Source organism: Rhagoletis pomonella, unplaced genomic scaffold (genome assembly GCF_013731165.1).
Source record: "Rhagoletis pomonella isolate Grant_MI unplaced genomic scaffold, Rhpom_1.0 Rhpom_scaffold_00001, whole genome shotgun sequence".
In the NCBI taxonomy this organism is placed as follows: Eukaryota; Metazoa; Arthropoda; class Insecta; order Diptera; family Tephritidae; genus Rhagoletis; species Rhagoletis pomonella.
The window spans coordinates 68,060,044-68,082,580 of NW_023458555.1; the positions used below are offsets into that span (position 1 = coordinate 68,060,044).

The 22,537-nt window shown below is 35.9% G+C and overlaps 1 protein-coding gene across 14 annotated transcripts in view; it reads right to left on the reverse strand.

Annotated features, from left to right (window-relative positions):
- The window catches only part of LOC118747291 (homeobox protein prospero-like), a 619,759-nt gene that overhangs the window by 99,630 nt on the left and 497,592 nt on the right, over positions 1-22,537 (reverse strand). For 2 of the 14 annotated variants that reach the window (XM_036481333.1, XM_036481383.1), the window contains exon 3: positions 8,541-8,714. The exons of the other annotated variants lie outside the window; for them this stretch is intronic. The gene's annotated coding sequence lies outside the window, so the exon portion shown is untranslated. The remainder of the gene's footprint in view (positions 1-8,540; positions 8,715-22,537) is intronic. 14 annotated transcript variants of the gene reach the window in all.

Genomic DNA, 22,537 nt, shown 5'->3' on the forward strand with positions numbered 1-22,537 from the left:
TATACTACCCTCCCACCTTTAGTTCACACACTTTGAAATATTTTTGCTTCAAATTTGTATGAACTAAATAAAAGTTTGAAGTGTATGAACTAAAAGTGGGCAGAGTAATATACGTAAAGCTGTCATATTCATTTCAACCCTACACCTTTATTATCTATATCGAACGATTCGTCTACGAATGCTACAAAAATTAGCAAAATCACTTTAGCCGATTTAAACGAAACCAGAGGTGTTTTTTCCCGATCGCAATTATTTTCGCTAATATGATCAGAGCATGATAAAAGCACGAATAGGCACGGAAAAGGCCGTTGCTAATACTACATTTTTATACCCGAGCGCACTTGTGCATAAGGGTATTATAACTTTGTTCACATAACGATTGTTTGTAACAGGCAAAACGAATCGAGATAGATATAGACAAATGTATACATAAATGATCAGAATGAAAAGAGAAATCGATTAAGCGGTGACTGTCCGTCCGTCCGTCCGTCCGTCTGTGCACACGATAACTCGAGTAAGAATTGAGATATCTTAACGAAACTTGGTATGTGCACTTCCTTCGGGCGTAGGACGGATTGTATTGAAAATGGGCACAATCGGACAATAACCACGCCTACCTCCGATATAACGGTAATTTTCCGAAATACGAAAACTGCGATATTTTAGTAACTACTGAAGATTATTCACTCAAAATATTTACAATAACCGAATAACGAAAAATAAGAATATTGTACATTTTTGGAAAATGGGCGTAGCCACGCCCACTTAAGGATACATGTGTATAGCTTGGTAACCGCTGCACCAATTTCTTCCAAACTTGGCACAGTTGTTAGTCTTGCTACAGCATACCAAAAGGCCGAAAATTTTTAAAATCGGACTATTGTCCATAACGGTAATTTGCAGAAATACGAATTCTTCGATAAATCAACAAATATTAAAGCTAATTTTCTCAAAATTTATGCTTGCAACAATTCTTTGCCAAATACGTTTATGACAAAATTTTGGAAAATGGGCGTAGCACGGCCCACTTATGATCACATATATATATCTCGGTAACGGTTCTACCAATTTGTACCAAACTCGGTATGATTATTGTGTTTGCCACATAGAAGCAAAACGTTGAAAATTATGGAATCAGATTCAAATTACGACCACTTTTCATATAACGGCAAATTTCAGAAATGCTTGAAACTTCAATAATTCGAAATTTAAGGACGCTAATTTACTCAAAACTGATACACACCGGCTTACCATATAGCGGTACCTGCGCCGGTATTTAATGTTCGGCTCCGCCCGAACTTAGACTTTCTTACTTGTTAGATAAGCTTTTGTTTCTATAAAAAAAAATAGTACATATTAAAACTCTTTTGATAAGAGAAAAGCAAAAAAAAAAGAAATATTTAGTAGTTTTGTTCACATATCTGTACATAAAATAAAAATACATACATAAACATACATATGTATACATACAATAAAAGTTGGCTCTTTATTTCCGGGCTGGGACGTGTCCCGTCGTGCCGGCCGGGCCCCACTAAAATTCTTAACGTGCGGTCTCGTGCGTGAAGAATTTGAAAGTTGATTTTGCACTCGTGCCCGGCCGGGCCTGAGAATTTAGGCCCGTGCCCATCTCTAGTTCATTCTAAGCATATTACTTTAGGCCAGGGCTGGCGAACCAAGGCACACGTGCCATTGATGGCTCGCAACAAAATAATTTGGGCACGGGATTAATTTAGGACCCAATTCCTCAATTAACAGTAGTAGTTACTACCTAATCGAAACAGTTTCTTTTTATACCCGAGCGCACTTGTGCACATCCCATAAATATAACGGTAATTTTGAGAAATACAAAATCTTCGATAAATCAGTAAATATTAAAGCTAATTTATTCAAAATTGATGCTTGGAATAATTTTTTATCAAGAAATACGCTTATTATAAAATTTTGCAAAATGGGCGTGGCACCGCCCACTTATGATCACATTTATGTATCGGTATGGTTATTGTGCTTGCCACACAAAAGCAAAGTGTTGAAAATTATTGAAATCGGACTAAAACTACGGCCGATTTTCATATAACGGTAAATTTCAGAAATGCTTGAAACTTCAATATTTCGAAATTTAAGGACGCTAATTTACTCAAAATTGATACACCCCGGCTTACCATGTAGCGGTATCTTTCGGAAAGATGAAAAACATACATTTAATACTTGCGCCGGGTATTTAATGTTCGGCTCCCCCCGAACTTATACTTTCTTACTTGTTTCGTTTAAATTTGAGCACGATCTGTTCACACCCAACCAAATAGCTCAGAAATGCCAAAAATACAGACAACAATCAACAAAATCTACTAAAGAAACTCGATTCTTGAGATCCAGTGCATCAATTATCAACAAGCTTTATGTGAAAAGCATGGTTTCGCCTCCATTGTGATATAATGGGCGTAGTCACAATAGTGATCACTAGGGCACGGAATCTCATGGAAATGCATGTTTTCATTGACAACCTTCGCATGGAAATGGTTAAGTTATCTTTACGAATCATAAAATTTCCTTTAAAATGGAATTCAATCATTAGTGCATATTTTTGCATATTTTGCAGTATATGCATGATTAGCATATTTTGCAAAAACTACCTGATTTTCCATATTTCTTGCGCATATTTTAGTATATTTTACAATAAATGCATGTGGTTTTGCATATTTTTGCTTTTTCTGATATACTTACAACCATTTGAATTTAGTACAAAATCTCTTGATGAAAAATTTCTCCTTGTTAGATCTCAACTAGTAGATAACTGGCCTATATCTCTGATCAATACGAAATTACACTAATATGGGTCCTGGGACTTAGGGACATTTATGGAAACGAGGCAGCGCACAGTGCTTCCCTTCCATATAAAATGTGGGCAAAAATAGAATTATGGACGGATTGAAATGAAAATTCTCTTCTTAGTAAAATTGAAGACGCTAAATTCAAAAATGCAATTTGTTTTTGGATAGCTTTCATACTTTCACTGTAAATGCAGTTTGAATTTGAAAATATGGGCTCTTGTGGCTTTTACATAGGGCTTGGCCTGTAGATGTGCAATAAAGTTTTTCATATTTGAAAAGGGTTGCCACATGTTAAAAATTTTATTAAAATTATTAATTAAGTTATATGAATTAGATATTACAATGCGGGTATAAATTGAACTAGTTTTGAAAATACTTTACTTCTAAGCGACACGTAGAAGGGTTGCCAAATATTTAAAAAACCAAATTCGCTTTAATTAAGGAAAAAAGGTAACTGAAATATGTATGACAATATAAGTGTCAGAAAAATTAAAAAAATTTACATATTTAGAAAGTAATAAGTGGAGAGTAAAAACATTCCTGAGTTAATTTAAGAGTCCAGTAATTTAAAAGGAATGTAATCAGAACAAATCACTGATAGAAAATGTATGTATTTGTAATAAAACAACAAATACGATGTCGTAGTCCTATGGTTTGACATAATTATTATTTTAGTTTAACTAAATTCGACTTTACAAACAGGTGGCAACCCTATTCGTAACACTTTTAAGCTAAAACCTTCTTAAACCACTTTCGTCTGACTCCCTTATGGTGATACCTATCTATTTCAATTACCTAATTCCTTTAATTCAAGTGAAATATGATTTTTTAAACAGGTGGCAACTCGCTGCTTGTAGTAAATACACATTTCGATTGATACCCATCTCTTAATAATTCATTTATCTTATAAAAAAACTTGAATCTAATTTTCTAACTATCTAATTTTTCAACAGGTGGCAACTCTCTAAAAAAAAAATAAACCTTCTATTATCCACAGGTCAAGCTTTTTAATCTGACACTTCATTTTTGAAAATGGAACGAATCGTTCGGATCTCAAGGCACTGCCAAAAAATTAAAAAATAATTTTATGCATTAGGGAAAAACGCTTTACTTCAGAAAGTGCAAAAAATGAGCAGGTTTTTATTTCTTCTTTTGAAAGCCCGTACTATTTAATAAAATAATAAAAAATAACCTATTTTTACATATATTTTTTATTCATTCCATTAAAATTTACCATTTTTGGAAATTTTGTTCAAAAAAAATTGTTTTCTTGAATACCGCAGGGGCACCCTGTGTTAAATTTATTCAAAAATTTCAATTCCTTTAATTCTCTACTATCCATATAAAAACAAGAAACGTCAAACCAACATTTTGCTTCAAAGAATATATTTTTGACATTTTTTTCTATGAAGAGCTTACGCATGGCTATGCTCTTATTAAAATCCTTAGTGTAAAATTTGTCGACTTTAGTGGCTTCCTGGCGGCATATAATTCATTTTTTAGGGAAATGTCTATTTAATCATTTTTAGTGGATAAATTTTCTTTACAAAAATACCAAACAAGTTCACATTGCAGATAACGAATTTTTCGATTTTTGCCCACTCAGGCGGCACTGTGCAGCGGTCGAACTAGTAAGGTGCGGCTCCGCACCGAATTTGCTCTACGCGGTGGACATGGGCGCTTCGCTCAGGGAGATAAAAGCAACAATTACCGAAATTTATCACTCGAAGGCTAAGCAGAAGTGGAACCTTACAGGATCGTACATGATTACCCGGCAGTTATGGGTGTCCTACGAGCCACTTAAAACCAGAATCAAAAAGACAAACTTTCTCAAACTATTAAACTATCAATGTTTCTATTTACACAAGATTGTAACTGACTGTTTAATTATAAACTAATTTTATACATAAATATGTATTATATTTTGATGTGAGTTGTTTTTGTTATTTTCTTTTTAAAATACACGTGTTATTTTTTTGTACCGGCAATAAAATATTAGGAAAATATTTTCAATTGCATATTTTACTCGTTTATAGCGCATATTTTTGAATTTTGAGTGCATGAGATTCCGAGCGCTAATATAACTGTTATACTTGTGATAGATGTCCTTCGCGCTTTTGAAAATTTTTGTGAAAGATATTGACCCGTAGTTATAATCAAAATAAAGACCACTCTAAAGTTAAAGCAGCTTTTTTACATAACTTTCAAGGGAATATCTGTCAAAAAACCTGCTTTTAGCTTTAGAGTCGACTTTATTTTGACTATACCTACGGGCCATTGTTTCGAAAAATTACAAATGTTTCCCAAACTTAAAAAATTTAAAATCCGTTTTGGAATTACATATATGAAAAATCTGACGGAGCAAGAGGCACCGAAGAGTTTTCTTTGGAAATAAGTTCTGTCATCGAAGAATTTCGATCGAGTTATCGGATGCACTCAAATTTATAATGTATCTGATGTGCAGATACTTCACTTCACTTGATAAACTGAACTTTTCCAAATTTGACTGGTTGGAAATCGAAGATTTTGAAATGCAGCTGATTGAGTTCCAGTGTAATTAAATAGATAGAAGGAAAGAGTTAGAATCAATCGAATTAGAGAGACCATTAGCCAATTGGACAAAAAATATTAATACGAAACTTTTAGAAACTTCGAATTCAATTCCGGACATACATATTAGGTGTCTGCAGAGGCTGGAATTTGCTATCATGCCATATCTATCATATCATATCTTAATTCATTATTTCAAGAATTTTTGTACGGTTTATGTGTCAATCAATGTTTCCAAGAACGGTGATAAGTCAGGATTTCTTTTGGCACGTCATGGGTACATTAAATTTTCTTTGGAAATAATGGAACCCATATATGTAAAGTTTCACCGGCCCTGCTTTAGGCTTCTACAAACAATGGTTATGCGAACAAAGTTAATACACGCTACAGCACAAGTGCGCTCGGGTATTAAAAAGATTAAGTAGTTAAAACCTGAAATATTTAGGGTATTCACAGTTTACTTTTAAAGTTAAAAGGTGGTAACTTTAACCAGATAACACACTCGAACTGTGAGCAATCCTTTACACATGTGTTTCAAACTGTCAATAAAACAAATATAGTCAGATATGCGTTTAAAAATCTTTCAAATAGCGCCCACCTTATGTTTTTCTGCTTCACTTTCCATTTTTTCTTAGCGCGAATAATTAGCTGATCAGATGCCAGTTTAACACAAAACATAAACATGAGACGAAGTCGAGTAATTTTGCCCAAAAGTTGTATCTCTAATTAGTATGGGAACCAACAACAAACAAAGTTACAACATGGTAAAACGTTTTAAAGTTACCAGGTGGCAAAATTAACACAGTAGATAATAGAGAACTGTGAGTACCCTAATTATATTTATTTACCTTTATTATTGTGTCCCGCTATCGACGTACATAAGTATGCCCCTTTTTTACTCAAAAGGATTAGAAATCCGGCCTTTCCCGAAAAAAATCTGGCAACGCTGGTATACCCCTGCATTTAAATACATACATACATATGTACAGCCTGCTGTATGTACATACACATTGTCGACTTAGGGTACAAAGGTGCTAAGTCCACTTTTTCAAATATTCCAAGAGAGACCAAAATCGACATAAAAAGTAAAGAAGTTTAAGTTCGGGCGAATCGGAAGGTATTAAAAAATGTTTTTTTCATCTTTCTGAAAACTACTGTTACATGGTAAGCATGGGTGGTTTTATCTTAATTCAAACATTTTCGATAATATGCTCCGGCAGACTTAAAGAAATAATTAACCGTGCTTGGTAGAAATCAATAAGCGGTTACAGAAATAAACTTAATAGTTATAAGTGGTCGGTTCCGCGCCTATTTTCCAAAAATGCATCATAATAATTCCGATTTAAGAGATTGTTGTGAGTATCAACTTTAAGTAAATAAGCGTCTTTAAATTTCGAAATACCGAAGATTCCGTATTTATTAAATTTACCGTTATCCATCGGCGTAGCCAGAATGAAATTTAGGGGGGGGGGCTCGACCCTCTTAAGCTGGCATTTCAGGGTCCTATTTTATCTATATATAAGGAAAATTTGAAAGTTAGGGGGGCTCGAGCACCCCCTGCCCCTACCTGGCTACGCCCATGCCGTTATCTGAAAAGTAGATATAAGTTTAATTTAATTTTTTTTTACAGGAGCGGACATTTGCTGGCGTAGACATCGGCATTATCGGTAGAAACAGGACCTACGTCTTCTCTGCCCTCTCAAAATTAGATGGAGAAGCGAGGCGCTTGGGTCTGAAGGTGTGCGAGAACAAAAAAGTACTTACTGTCATCAGGCAAACAGTCAGCGCATACGCCTCATGGAGCCCACGTCATTGTTGACAGCTATAATTTCGGAAAAGTAGACGACTTTGTTTATTTAGGAGGCAGCATTAACACCAAGAATAATGTCAGCCTGGAAATCCAACGGATAATCACTCTTTCCTACTAGTGCTACTTAGGACTGAGTAAGCAGTTGATAAGTATAGTTTCCTCACGTGTTTCGACTATATGTAGACAGGTGGAAATAATACAACACCTGCACCGATTTCACTGAAACTTGACATGTGCTCTAGTTTTCTTTAGAAATAGAGAATTATGAAATTTTGTAAAGATGGAATAATTGCCACGCCTTCTACTCTTGTGGGCGGAAACATTAAATTTCATCCAATTTCGATGAAATTTAGTTTGTACTCTCTCTTTTATTAGAAAAACCAAAATATAAAATACGGGGAAGATTGGATCACTTTAACGACCAAAGCTCACAAAATATGTGGGTCCAGTCATTAAATGTGATGGAATTTTGGTTAATTTTAGCTTCCTGTTTTCCACTCTCAGAAAACAAAGGTTATACTATAAAATGACTTAGGTGTAAATACTCGCTTTTTCCCCAATGTTTGGTGAGATTTTTTCACTGTTCGAAAAATTCTCTTCGCGAAATATTGCAAAAAGAAACTGAATATCAAAAATTGAGAAAATAAAAAATTACATATATTTGCAAAGTCGCGCGCAAAGATAAAATTATATCTTCGAAAACTACATAAAATTCTCTAAAACATTCGTTTAATTTCAAGACCTGACGGACCGGTACTCACACTTTTTTTTACTAGTAATCTTTAGCATCTACATTTCAAAGTAAATTTTTTGGTAAGCAAATAGGAAAGCACCAAATAAATGATAAATACCTTCACCTGAATATTCCACGACATTTAAACAATTGATTACAGTTGAAAAAGAAACACTTTGTTTAATGGGTTAATCGCCAAAGGCAACTAAGCTGATTAGTTGGTATCGCGCCCATTCCCGTATTTTTTTGGAAATGTATCGTTCGTGAAGAAGGGGGTGAGTAAATAATGTACAATTCGGTATTTATGACTTTTACTTTTACCGGTTTTTTTTTACCAACTGTCACCATGACTTTTTTCTACCTGCCTCCTTATAGTCGAAACACTGTGCGTCGTACAATAATTACACTCTATAAGCCACCCAACATGCGCGTGCTGGTATATGGCGCAGAAGCATGACCAATAAAACCATCTGACAAGGAGGTTCTTGGGAATCTCGAGCGAAATATTCTGTGAAAGATTTACTAGTCTTTGCGCGATGGCGAATCAAAATCAGACAAAATCCATTATAGAACAGCAGATTAAAACGAGAAAAGTAGGTATATATTTATTTTCTCTTACCTTGCATCAATCTAACATTTGCTAAAAAATGGACTTAGAACCGTTGTACTCTAAGCCGACGATATGTATAGTTTTTATGGCGGAGAATAAAAGCTCCAACGCCTAGATGTATGCTTGCAGTTTGTCGCTGGGATGGTTATGAGCTGTTTTCGTTGTCTCCAACGTGGTCGCTATCTAATCAAAGGTAAACAAAGATATTAGACACATGTGCCCACTTCATCATGAATATATGTAAATGAGTACTTATGTGCATACATAACTAACTAACTGAAAAAAAACTGAAAAAAATTAAAAGAAGAGTACCTCGCATGACTAGGCAATCCAGTCATAGGGACCATCATCACACCTACGGCGTGACATAGAAAAGATAGCTGTCGACTCTTTGAAATTAACTATGTATATATACATACATTAGTAGATGTGGTCGATCGCTTTGGGAGGGGATGGAGTAAAAAAACGCTTTCATATGTCTTTAGAACAAATAGTAGTGGGGAAAGATAAGTCTACCCCAGCTTTTCCACTTTCTACACAACAGTGTATCCATATATTCAACATTTATGGGCTCTAATGCAACTCACTTTTATGTAAATGTCCTTAACAAAAACAAACAAATATAATGCTATCTCAAACGTTAGTATAAACAACAAAGTAGTAGATTTATAACTTGTACAAAAGTACATTTTCTGTCACATATCTTATCTGTTCCTCGCCTTCTAATAATTGGCTGAAACCCTGTGTTTTACCTCGGAAAATTTCACAAAGTATACATGAATTTTATGTCGGGAGTTTGTATGAATGTGCGTATGTACCAGGGGTATCTGAAACACACAAGATTAAATAAAAAAATCCTATATAGTGCAATGGCCTCTTCACAACGGTCGTCTTAAAATTTGTCGTTAATGAAACTTTAGCCTTAAGGCTCCCTTCATCATACAACCATTGCCTCCTCAACTCCTTTTTGCGGGGGAAGGACAGCACCATGTGGAACGTTCTGTTTAATTTTCCTTGGCTTGCTTGCTTGTTTGTTCTCTTACGATAACTGACAAGTGTCGACCACTCAGATAATTCGCCGACCACTGTTTGAGTCCCTGTGGGATAGAGGAAGCCTCAATGTCTTCTATTAGCGTGGAGTGACTGACGGTGTCAAAAACCTTTGACAATTCCAACGCTAATAGGAATGTTCTTTCACCGGGGCGGTTTAGATTTAGGCTACGTGTTATCTGAGTACTTTACGCGTTAAGTGCTGATGCTCTTCTGCGCACTTTATAGAACCCAAGCTGATGCCTCGCTGGGGTCAGGTGGTTGGTATACTGCGCGAGTAGCAAGGCCTGTAGTGTCTTCGCTACCTGGGAAAGGAGGGTTATCGGACGATAGGAGTCATCCTTGTTGGCCGGTTTTCCCGGGTTAAACAGTGGGACCACCCTTCCTATTTTCCAAATGCCTGGAATGATGAGAGTGGCCATAGACAGGCTGAGGACCTTGGAAGGGTAATCTTATCCCGAAGGACCCAAGCTTTTAGTTAACAATAATAGATTGGCGTTTATATCCCTGTTAGTTTTTGGTCGAGATTTTCCCCTTATTTGTGGAGTGCGCCTTGTTGTTCTCAAACAAAGAGCAAAAACCTGCAGATTTACGCCGACTACGAACGGCGTTTGTATTAGTATGAGAAGCTGTTTTTCATGGCAGAAATACACTCGGAGGTTTGCTATTGCCTGCAGAGACGCGTTCTCTGTTAAGAAAAAACCTTTTTTCTATATTTTTTTGCGATGTTTCTTTGACCAGGGCTTGAACCCAGGCACCGCGAAGTGGAAGCGCGTACTGCTTACCACCACACCACTGCGGCCGCCGGTGAGTCTTCAATAAACCTACTACAATCCACCATCGTTGCTTTCCCCAAAAGAAAAAGCCAATTTGCAAGAGATGAAGAATCGAGGGATAACCCTGCATAACAGGCTATACGAAAATGTCACATCTAATTACTTTTACCAACAAGGTTGCCAGATACTTCATGGTAAACTGACGTTTTGGTCATTCACTACAGCTATAAAGTCAACCAAACTGTTTTTGGCGCAGTAGCCATTTCAGAACTGGTAATCATTACATGTGTACCACCTCATGCTGTACTAATTGGCAATGAGGCTTTCTAGAGCGCTTGGCGCCTCAGAAAATTAGTGAGATTAATGAGTAGAAACCTCCAAGAGTATTTGGTGTTTTTGGAACCATTCCGTGAGGATTCCGTCATCAAGATCACATACTACATTACTCACTGTTGCCAACTTCGTCCTTTTCGCACTAAATTTAGTGCTTTTATTTATTCAAAATTTTTGAGTTTGGTGCTCGGTGCTTTTTTTTTGTTTTAAGACACCAAATCTGTAAATCTTAAAAAATCGAAGCTTAAGTAATAGCAATCGTAAATAGTTTAGCAACTTTACAGAAAAGGAAACAAAATCATGGCACAATGACAATTGTAAGCGAGCATATGTTTGTCAACTAATTTTTTACACAAAAATATTCTTCCCTCTGTGCGCTCAAATAAGGCACTTTAAAAAGGGAAATCAAATTTCGTTATGTTTCAGGTGTCAAGCAGTCGGAAAGAATATTTTTTTATGTTCCTTTAGTTCACGAGATCAGTGTAAACTTAAACTACTACGTAGTTCATGAAGCTTCATTTTTATACCCGAGCGCACTTGTGCACAAGGGTATTATGACTTTGTTCACATAACGGTTGTTTGTAACAGGCAAAACGAATCGAGATAGATATAGATAAATGTATACATAAATGATCAGAATGAAATCGATTAAGCGGTGACTGTCTGTCCGTCCGTCTTTGCACACGATAACTCGAGTAAAAATTGAGATATCTTAACGAAACTTGGTATGTGCACTTCTTTCGGGAGTAGGACGGATGGTATTGAAAATGGGCAAAATCGGGCAATAATCACGCCTACCTCCCATATAACGGTAATTTTCCGAAATACGAAAACTGCGATATTGTAGTAACTACTGAAGATTATTCACTCAAAATTGATATTTACAATAACCTTTAGACGAAAAATAAGAAAATTGTACATTTTTGGAAAGTGGGCGTAGCCACGCCCACTTATGGATTGGTAACCGCTGCACCAATTTCTTCCAAACTTGGCACAGTTGTTAGTCTTGCTACAGCATGCCAAATGGCCGAAAATTTTTAAAATCGGACTACTGTCCACGCCTACCTCCCATATAACGGTAATTTGGAGAAATACGAATTCTTCGATAAATCAACAAATATTAAAGCTAATTTACTAAAAATTTATGCTTGTAACAATTCTTTGCCAAGAAATACGTTTATGACAAAATTTTGGAAAATGGGCGTAGCACCGCCCACTTATGATCACATAAATATATCTCGGTAACCGTTCTACCAATTTGTACCAAACTCGGTATGATTATTGTGCTTGCCACATAGAAGCAGAACGTTGAAAATTATTGGAATCAGATTCAAATTACGACCACTTTTCATATAACGGCAAATTTCAGAAATGCTTGAAACTTCAATATTTCGAAATTTAAGGACGCTAATCTACTCAAAACTGATACACACCGGCTTACCATGTAGCGGTACCTGCGCCGGGTATTTAATGTTCAGCTCCGCCCGAGCTTAGACTTTCTTACTTGTTTGTTTTTGCTTTCGTTTGACAGGAATTGTAGAAAAAATTATGCAAAGCGAAGAAAAATTTAACATATAAACCGGTAAAAAAAAACTATAAATCTTTCTTGAATCTAAGCACAGCAGCAACGCTGGACACAGCTGCAAATTAGAAAATAAGAACAAGAATTTTATGGTCGCCTGGACGAAAATATTTTAATTTATAGAATACACAAGAAAATCGACCGCCGAGCGACATGGATTTTTATTAATTTAAATCAGCCTCCCTACAAAAAAATGTGTATGCATTTAAAGTCCATTAAATACTTCGACAAATAATTTGGTCCTTTTTTCGAGATTTTTTTTGGGTTTTAGTGCTTTTTCAAATTCAAAACTTGGCAACACTGACATTACTACATTAGTTACTAGAAAACCACTTTTTTGTTTTTTATTTTTTGATGTTGGGCTCAACCGCACTTGAACCCAGGCCCTGCGGTGTGGTAGAGCGCATTTCTAACCACTACAACACAGCGGCTGCCATATTTATATAGGCCGATATTATTCCTTCAAGTAATAATAATAACAATAACTACTAAGCAAAGTTCTATAGTGAAAAAAACCTTTTACTATGGTGAGAAAATTTTATATTTCTGCTGTGTCAGTTCGTAGCTTTTTACTGCTGGCTCGGCAAATTTTATTTACCTATGATTGTCAAAAATTTACAATCCAGAGTAATATTGACTAATAGAACAGTATTTGGCCGTTTTTACAGAGAATTTAACTTAAGGAAGGTGTGTTTCAGCATTGCGAAATAGTTCACAAAAGACTCCCAAAATTGGCTTATTAACTACATACATACCTACACCACGGTTTGCCTGAACCTACTTATAATCAAAGGTGCTCTCACACTAAATTTTCTTTCATATCTTTAATATGGGTAGTTTTCTGAGTAATTTACAAGAAAGATCGAAATCTTTTATCGAGCCGTGTTTGAGTAATTCAATTTTTTAGGTTAAAAAATGAACTTTTTAGTTTTTTTATGAAAATTATTGAGTAATATTGCGTTAATGATAACAATATAAGATTAAGAAATATAATATATTATCAGAAAATATATAAATACAAAAATATTTATATATGTATGTGTACATATAAGTGATATAATAAACTTACACTTTTTACTAAGAAAAAGATGATTTATTTAATTAGATTTAAATTAGAGAAAACATTAAACGTGCATACTCGTACACAACTCTCAAAATTTTTGCGAATAATCCGGGTGATTCACGGAAACTTTATTTTTTCCCACAGTTTTAAAATACAGTGAAACCCGTTTAGGTACCTCCCCGCTTAAGTACCTAACCCGCAATGTGAATTTTTGAATGTAATCTGAAGAAAATCCATCTCTTAAGTACCTCCCCACTTATTTACCCAACCCGCCTAAGTACCTCAATTTTTCGTATCCCATTTACCATTTTACCTATAATTTTTTCCTTTTAAGTGCTCTGTTAGAATTCCTTAAAATATTTACATATTTTGAATCTCAGTGGCAGCGTTACACACCTTATAAAAAATCAACGGTAATTTTTAGCCACTTGAAACTTGCACATTATTACACTAAAATTTAATGGGCTATAAAACTGTATACTCAAAAAGTCAGCTGAGAAAAAAAATTTAAATTTTGATGACATTTTTTCTTTAAGTGTTCTATAAAATCTTAAGCTTAGGTTTACATTGTATTTGTTAGGGAATTAACTGTATTTTAATTGAAAAATCTTAAATAAATACGTATACTTCATTAAATGTCTACGTCTAATTCAAGGATTTACATTTTTATGTAAGTTAACAAAAAGATGTAACTACATCAATAATTATGTTCGCTTAAGTACCCGCATCGAGGTACTTAAGCGGGTTCTTTTAAGTACCCAACCCGCCTAAGTACCCCAAAAAGCTGACATTTTTCGTGGGGTACTTAAGCGGTTTTTACTGTAGTGGTTTACTGCTTCTATCGCTGGCTCGCTAAAAGCCCTAAGCCCGCTTCATTACTTTTGCAAAACTCTGCCCCATGGAAAATTACTGTATTAATCTTGGGAGTAATATTATTACCCAAAGCTAGGTAATTTGTCTTAAATTTAGCCAAGTAATTTTGGAAATTCGTTTCTAAATCTCTTCGAATGCATGCCTCGACGATATTTTTAAAGTCTTCAAACACTTTAACGTATTCCAAAAGTCCCAAATTTTCAGTTCTTCGAAGGAGATCTACTTAAAATAAAAATATTCTACATGAATTTCCGGTAAAAGCTGGTCTATTGCGAGTTATTGAACGTTGAACGTAACATTCTTTTGCCCAGCTAAAGCTCCTTCTTCATTTTGCCGGTTAAAGTTTTCTCTAATTTGTATCCGTTAAATAAAAAAATATTTCCTTATAACTAAATGGATAAAAGGATGGTTTATCCTTTTTTTAGTAAAAGGTGTAACGTCCGTCTGTCCGTCTGCCGGTCTGTCCGTCCGTCCGTGTACACGATAGCTAGAGCAAAAATTGAGATATCTTAACGAAATTTGGTATGTAATTGAAAATGGGCGAAATCGGATTATAACCACTCCCACTTCCTAAATAACGGTATTTTCGAAAAATGCAAATGTGAAGAAGAATTTTGGTACAAAATAATACTATTATAAAAGTTTTGGAAAATGCGGTGACCCCGCCCACTTATGATGAAATGCTCTATCTTAGTAGCCCCTTAACAAATTCTTCCCAAACTCGGTACGAGTCTTGCTTAGGATCCAGCTAAAAAATCTGTTGAAAATCTTTGAAATCGGGAAATAACCACGCCCACCTCCCATATAACGGTAATTTACAGAAACACGAAAACTGCGATAAATCAGTAACTAACAGCTAATTCACTTAAAGTCGATCATTGCAATTACAACCTAGCATAAAATTAGTTTATTATAATTTCTTGGACAATAGGCGGAGCGCCGTCCCCTTATGACCACAAATGTGAATCTCGGTAACCGATTTCTACCAAACTCGGTGCACTTTATTACCTTGGCACCAAAAAGCCATTCGTTGAAAATTATTAAAATCGGACTAAAATTACACCAGTTTCCCGCATAACGGTAAATTTCAGAAATGCGAAAACTCCGATATTTCAATAACTGAGGACGCTAATTTACGCCAAGTTAATAGTTACAACAATCTTCTAACAATAAAAAATACTGCTATAGACTTTTAGGGATTGGGCGTGGCACAGCCCACTTTATGACTACAAATGTGTATCTCGGTAACTACTGTATTGATTTCTACCAAACTTGATTCAACTAGCTCAGGATATTATCGAAAACATTTGAAATCGGAAAAAATATCCCTGATTATCATACAAAGGTAGTTTAGAGAAAGTGAAAATGACGATATTGATACCTGCGCGAGGGGTACATAAAGTTTGGTTTCGCTCGAACTTATACTTCTTTACTTGTTTTAATTATATTTTGTTATTACAGTGTTATCTGGCTGGAGTGAACACCCGATGCTACGAACACCACGAAAGAGTGAACATGAAAATTTTTCCATTGAGTACTCTATAGAGTGAACAATTTTGAGTCTTTGTAGAGTGAACAAAATTTAAAACCAATTCCTTCCAAATTCAAAACTGTAACGACAAATTTAATGACAAAAAGGTTAATCCCTTCGCCAGGCCGACCCCGTAAATCACCGTATCAGGGATCTCAACTCGGAGATTCGGCAACTAGTGAACGTACATAAGCGGAAGAAGTGGGAAGACCATCTGAAGACCTGTCACTTCGCCTCTGGTGTGAGCAAGCCTTGGTCAACCGTGAGGTGATTGTCCACCGGGGAAACCGTCCAACAAAGGAGAGTCTTCTCGCCCGATAGCTCACCTTTCCCCGGTAGCGAAGACACTAGAGGCCCTTCTACTTCCGCACTACACAAATCACTGGACCCCAGCGAAGCATAAGCATGGGTTCCGTAAAGTGCACAGCACAACAACAGCACTTGACGCCATAAACTCCCAAATAATTCGTGGCCTTAACCGAAACCCCCCATGTGAGAGAACTATTCAAGTAACGCTACTAGAAAACAAACGGTGGACTGCGAAATACCTGAGTGGTCGTCAGTGATCTTTGGAGACAAATCGATCAAACCTAGGAAAATGAAGCAGCGAGTTCAACAGGGTGGTGCCCTTTCCCCACTACTGTTCAACTTTTACATTTCTAAGCTCCCTCAACCACCAGAGGTAGTCTCGATTGTCTCTTATGCTGACGTTTGCTCGATAATGGTTATTTCACCGAACTTTCTCGCTTCGTCACTGCACGGAGCCTAACACTCTCCCCTACAAAATCCTCAGCAACGCTTTTCACCACTTCGACGAAAGAGGTCAGACTGCAACTGGGTATTCTCGTCGATGACGAGCCAATTCCGACGTTGAATAACCCGAAGATCCTCAGAGTAACCTTCAAAAGTCTGCTCTCTTTCTCGGCGCATACAACCGCAATTGTCAATAAAGTACAAAGCCGCAACAAGGTCCTCAAGTCGCTTGCCGGCAGCACGTGGGGCAAAGACAAAGAAACGTTGCTGGCAACGTACAAGGCAATTGGCCGCCCGGTTCTGAACTATGCAACGCCTGTGTCGCTATCGGGGACTAGTAGGACGCAGTGGATGAAACTGCAGACTTGCTAAAACACGGCACTCAGACAGCGACAGGATGCCTTCTGATGTTGCCGAAACACCACCAGCGCAACGAGGCCAATATGCTCCCGATTAAGGAGCATAACACAATGCTCTGCAAGCAATTCCTAGTAGGGTGTCACCCGGGTGTTAGGTACCCGAACAGACATCTGCTTGCGGAAGAACCATCGCGACGGCACGTTAGAAGGCCGTCTGCCTCGGGAGACTCGAACCCCATAGCCCAACTTCGATCGGGCTACTGCAGCAGGTTGAACTCATACTTGAGCAGAATAAATGCTGATGTGCCAAATGAATTCCCCGCATTCGGAGAAAAGCCCCATGACTCGCAGCATCTCTTCACATGCCCACTAAACCCCACCCTGCTAACGCCTCTGGCCTTATGGACAGACCCCATCGAGGCTGCACGCTTCCTGGGTCTACCGCTAATAGAGCTTGACGACAACGATACAACATCCACCGGAAACATGTGTTGGCATTAGCTGAGGGAAAAGACGACATTTCCGAGTACTTAAAAATTTAACTTCAAACGACGTACTGCGCAATAAAATTGATTTTAAAGAACAAAAAAACTCAATCTGGATATAGTGAACAATCTGCATTTTATGAACTGGTCTTGCATTAATTAGTTCACTCGACCCAGATAGCACTGTATTAATTTTTGGTGCAATATTACTCAATAATTTTCATAAAAAACAAAAAAGTTAATCTTTTAACCTAAAAAATCGAATTACTCAAAAACGGCTCGATAAAATCAAATTACTCACACAAAAACCCATAATTAAGATGTGAAAGAAAATTTACAGTGAGAGCACCGTAACACATGTATGTGCATGTCGTCGTACGTATGAAGCAGTCCGAAAATTTCCCAAAATAGCAAAAAAAACTTCATTTCATAAAAACTTTTCAAAGGATTTCTAACCGAACTTACTAAATAGGGGCTTCTCCTATAATTACTCACCATTAAATTTACGGAGTAGGCACCCATTGAGACGTTGGCACTTACGTGGTATTGAATTTGGCGGATACGAGGCATTGCGCGCCAAGCGACGATATACATGCAAAAAGACGTAACAACATCGTAAGTGAAATGGAAAAAGTCGTGACCAATATTTTAATTTTTTTTATAAAATTATGTGGGGAGTTGTAATTCGATGAAATCCATCATCTAAATCAAAAAGTGAATTTTGAATTTTTTATTAGATATGATTTTTTTTTTCATTTCAACGAGGATGGTTGTTACGTGTTTTTGCTTTTCAGGTGACGATATGTATGTGTAGTTGTAAGTTGTTTTCATACTTCATACTAAGCTATGCAACTTAAAAGATTTAAAACATAAAGCGTTCCAAAAATACAGATCGAGCAGATCCGAAGTAGATCACCAGCAATATCGTAGATTGAGGAAAGAGTTCGACAGCCTGCACAACGTCTTGTTTAAAGAATATATGATTTCTGTTGAAACAGAGCTCTAAATCTAACCAAAAAAGCTTTTGGAATTTTATTAATTCTAAGGGAAAATCAAATGGTTTTCCATCAAGCTTGTCGTATTGTGAGGTTGTTTCCAACAATACCCAGGACACGTGTGATCTATTTGCTAGATTCTTTCAGAAAGTTTATGAAAAATGTCACTACAATATATCCAGTGTTAACCCCTCATCCATTAAAAAACATTACCACCTTTGATATTAGTGTGGATGATGTTGAGCTTGCGATTTCGGCACTAAAACCTAGTTTCAAAATAGGTTGTGAAGGATTTTCTCCCAAATTCCTCAAAACTTGCTCTGATACCGTAGCTTATCCCCTTACACTCTTATTTAATATATGTTTAAATAAGGGCGCTTTAATCGACCCGTGGAAGCTTTGTTCAATTGAGCCTATCTACAAATCAGGGGACCGCAACGATGTGTGCAACTATAAGCCTATCGTTAAACAAAGTACCATAGCCAAACTATTCGATCACATAATTCAAGTAAAGCTATTCAGTCAGTCAGCAAAGTTATCTGCAACTGCCAACATGGATTTATGTCTGGTAGATCGACTTGCACTAATTTAGCTTTAGCCACAAATAAAATAATAAATGCATTCAATAACCATACTCAATTAGACGTAATATATACAGACTTCTCGAAGGCGTTTGACAAAGTTGATCATTAAATTTTGCTATACAAATTGAAGCACTATGGAGTAGCGGGGAAACTTTTAGTTTTCTTCGCCAGTTTTCTAAATAACAGAAAATTATTTGTTAAAATTGGCTCTGCTAAATCCAGAACCTTAGTCGAGGCGTGGTCGGGCATTCCACAAGGAACACACTGTGGTCCATTGCTATTTATCATCTTTATAAATGATTTGGCGAACCACTTTAAGTTTGCAAAATGCCTAGTGTTTGCAGATTACATAAAACTCCTTTTAGAGGTACAAAATTTATCAGACAGTAACAATCAGCAGTCAAATTTAGATGCTTTAGGACAATGGTGCACAGCAAACCATTTACATCTAAATGTTAAGAAATGCTTCGTGTTAACATTCACCAGAAAATCAACTACTTTAATGTTTAATTACAAATTAAATAACTGTTTCTTAAGTAGCTGTGATGAGATGAAAGATCTAGGTGTTATTTTTGACTCCAAGTTATCCTTCACCAAACATATTGACTTTAGTCTCCAAATCATTTGCAATGATCGGTTTCATTAGAAGAAACACTGGGGGTTTTAAAGATCCTCACACCTTAAAGTCTCTTTATGTTGCCTTAGTAAGAAGTCGCCTCGAATACTGCTCGTTGATATGGAACCCTTATTTCGAGGTCCATTCCATAAAAATTGAAAAGGTACAGACAGTCTTTACAAAGTTCGCCTTGTACAAAATGCATTGTCTTAATGGTCCTCCCCATTACACAGGTAGACGTAAGTTGCTAGGCCATGGGCGTCGCCAGGATCGAATTTAGGGAATCCTAAAATTTTCATCTTTACACATTCATGTTTCTGGCATGCGGGGGACGATATTTATGTACTTGCCGATTTGTTTTACAAAAATTATTTAAAAAGCAGACACCTCGGTTGCTCAGCAAACCGGTTAATCGTTTCTGCAATTATTTCACATTGATTCTTTAAAACAATTTATCGATGTATTCTTAAAATGCATAAACCTAAAGGTAAATTTTATAGGAAACTAAACTAACAATTATTATTAGTAGTAACCCCCGAAATACGGGTTAGTACTTAGCTCAAAATTTATTTAAAGAACTTCGTGAAAGACTACAATTAATCTTGTATTGCTAGACACCTGATAACTCAGGATAATTTTTAAGTTCTTAAAAAACATTACTCTACTCTAAGCTTCGTGCAGTGGGCCATGAGAAAACGGTAATTTTTAAGATATAGTCCAACCTTTCACAATATCTGGTATTATTTTTAATCTGAAACGCAATAATCAGTGAAAATTGGCGCCGTTTATGGTTGAAAGCATTTAATATCACACTTTCAAACTAAAGCTTTCTTAACCCTAGAAGCCTAATCTATTTGGGAGTAACGTAAAGCCTTAACATATGCCGTAGAGGCTTATGTACTTAAAAGATAACCTGTGAGCTAAAATATACAATGCCTTATTTTTTAAAGAATATTGAAGTTGTAAGTTTGACTAATAATAAAACATAGTTTGATTAATAAAAACTATAACCACATTTATTTAAAACAACAAAATAAAAAGTAAATTTTGTGTTAAAATTAAAAAAATACCCATTTCGTATACGCCTCGCACACGTAGATTATACTTTTAAGGTTAACCCTTTCAGTACAAAAATTCAACCACTGGTTCTAAAAAAAAATTTAAATATGTATACCGGCTAATTTTGGATCGCTCATTTTAAAAATCACGTACAAAAATGTGTAATGCTCTGAGGTTTGCGGTCATTCAGGGTCCTTTTTAATGGTCAGTGATAACCTAGGTGTTTAAAATAGAAAGGAATCTCAGCTATTTTTATTTTTTGCTTTCGTGAAATATATTTCAAAACTATGAATAATACGTAATAGCTTTTCCGAATCTCAATTCCACGGAAATATGGTTAATATTTTTCAATAGATTATATTACGCACTATCGAGTTTTCTGCCGCTTTTTACTTTTCTGACAAACACGGCCAACTGCAACTGCAGCTTGCACTTTAGTTTGATATATAGCTCAATTCTGTGGCTGCTACAGATCGGCCTAACTAAGTCGTATGACTGAGCAATTATATATAGATACTAAAGGCCTGAACTACAAAATAAGAAGTAAGTAATTATTCGTTTAGTCAGTGAACTGTGTCAGGATAAGACTTCGAGATTTGTTTTCTTACGTTTTAAAGTTTTTTGAATGTAAACAGTATTTCTATCAGCTGTTCGTCTAATTTGCAGGTTTCTGCAAATTTTCTGTTCGCGCACAATTTTGGATATTTTTCTCTTGTGAGATAACAGATGACATTGCGCCGGAAATTCGCTGTTGGACATTTTTTACTGGAGACTTTAAACGAACGTACCTATTGACTATCCAACATTTAACATAATTGTTACGAACGGATTTAACTGACCTAAAACCAGATTTCTTGCCAAAGGGATGTTTTGAAATTCCTTTTATATTTATCTTACGTACAATAGAATAATGATAAAATGAATGTTTTTCATTTCTAATAATAATTTTATTTAAAAATAAAATTTTTGTTTTTCTTGTTCTTTTTTTGTGGCTCTTTGTAGCATTTAGAACTTAGATGTGGCTCTTTTCGGCCTCGGCCTGCTATATACATTTTCATACAAGGCAGGATTAAACAGTATTAAAAATATACTGCAGAAACACAACAGCAAACAGCAGCTGAGCTAAGAAGCGATGACATGCTATAACAGCATGTTTGAGATGGAATGACATGGCATAGCAATGCATGAAATTTTTGAAAATGGCATTTGAATAGATATGCTGGGAAGAAGTTAAGAAAATGTTTATATTTATATTTTGTTACCTACTTCACCGATTTGAAATCTGAAAACTATACCTTGCATGAGCATAAAATGGTATTATAACTTTGGTCCGATATTTGTAAGTACCAGAATAAGAAGAGATAGACTAATGAATATGTGTACTTATGTATGTGACCAGAACATCGAGCTGAGCCGACTTAGGCATATGGCAACCGAACTTCAGTTGGGTGGCCACTGGCGGAAATGGTTTTACAGATAGCAACTGCAAGCTGGCAACTGAGTTGCTATATTGGCAACTGCATTTTTGTGGTCGCTGCGGTAATTATCGAAGATGGTAGGCCTGCAGTTATTGCATGATAGAAGAATCTAATTCTCTTTAATTTTCGTTTATAACGTTATGAATGAGAACATTAACTTCAATGAGATGGCTAACTTATTCCAAATTCATATTCCTCCTAGGTGTCAAGGAAACAGTCGTACATTTGGTCAACCAACTTACAAAACTAATTACTCTCTGAATGAACCTCTTGTACGATGTGCCCGATTATGTAATGCTTATAGTGATATTATCGATTTCAATGTTAATATTGTAGAATTTAAACTTAATCTTTTTACTGTATTCAATTAACTGTAATTAGTCTGTAAGATATTTTTTCTGTAGACTGAACAAATAAAAAAATAAATAAATTAAATCTATAGCTAAAATATTTTCTGGCACATTTTTTA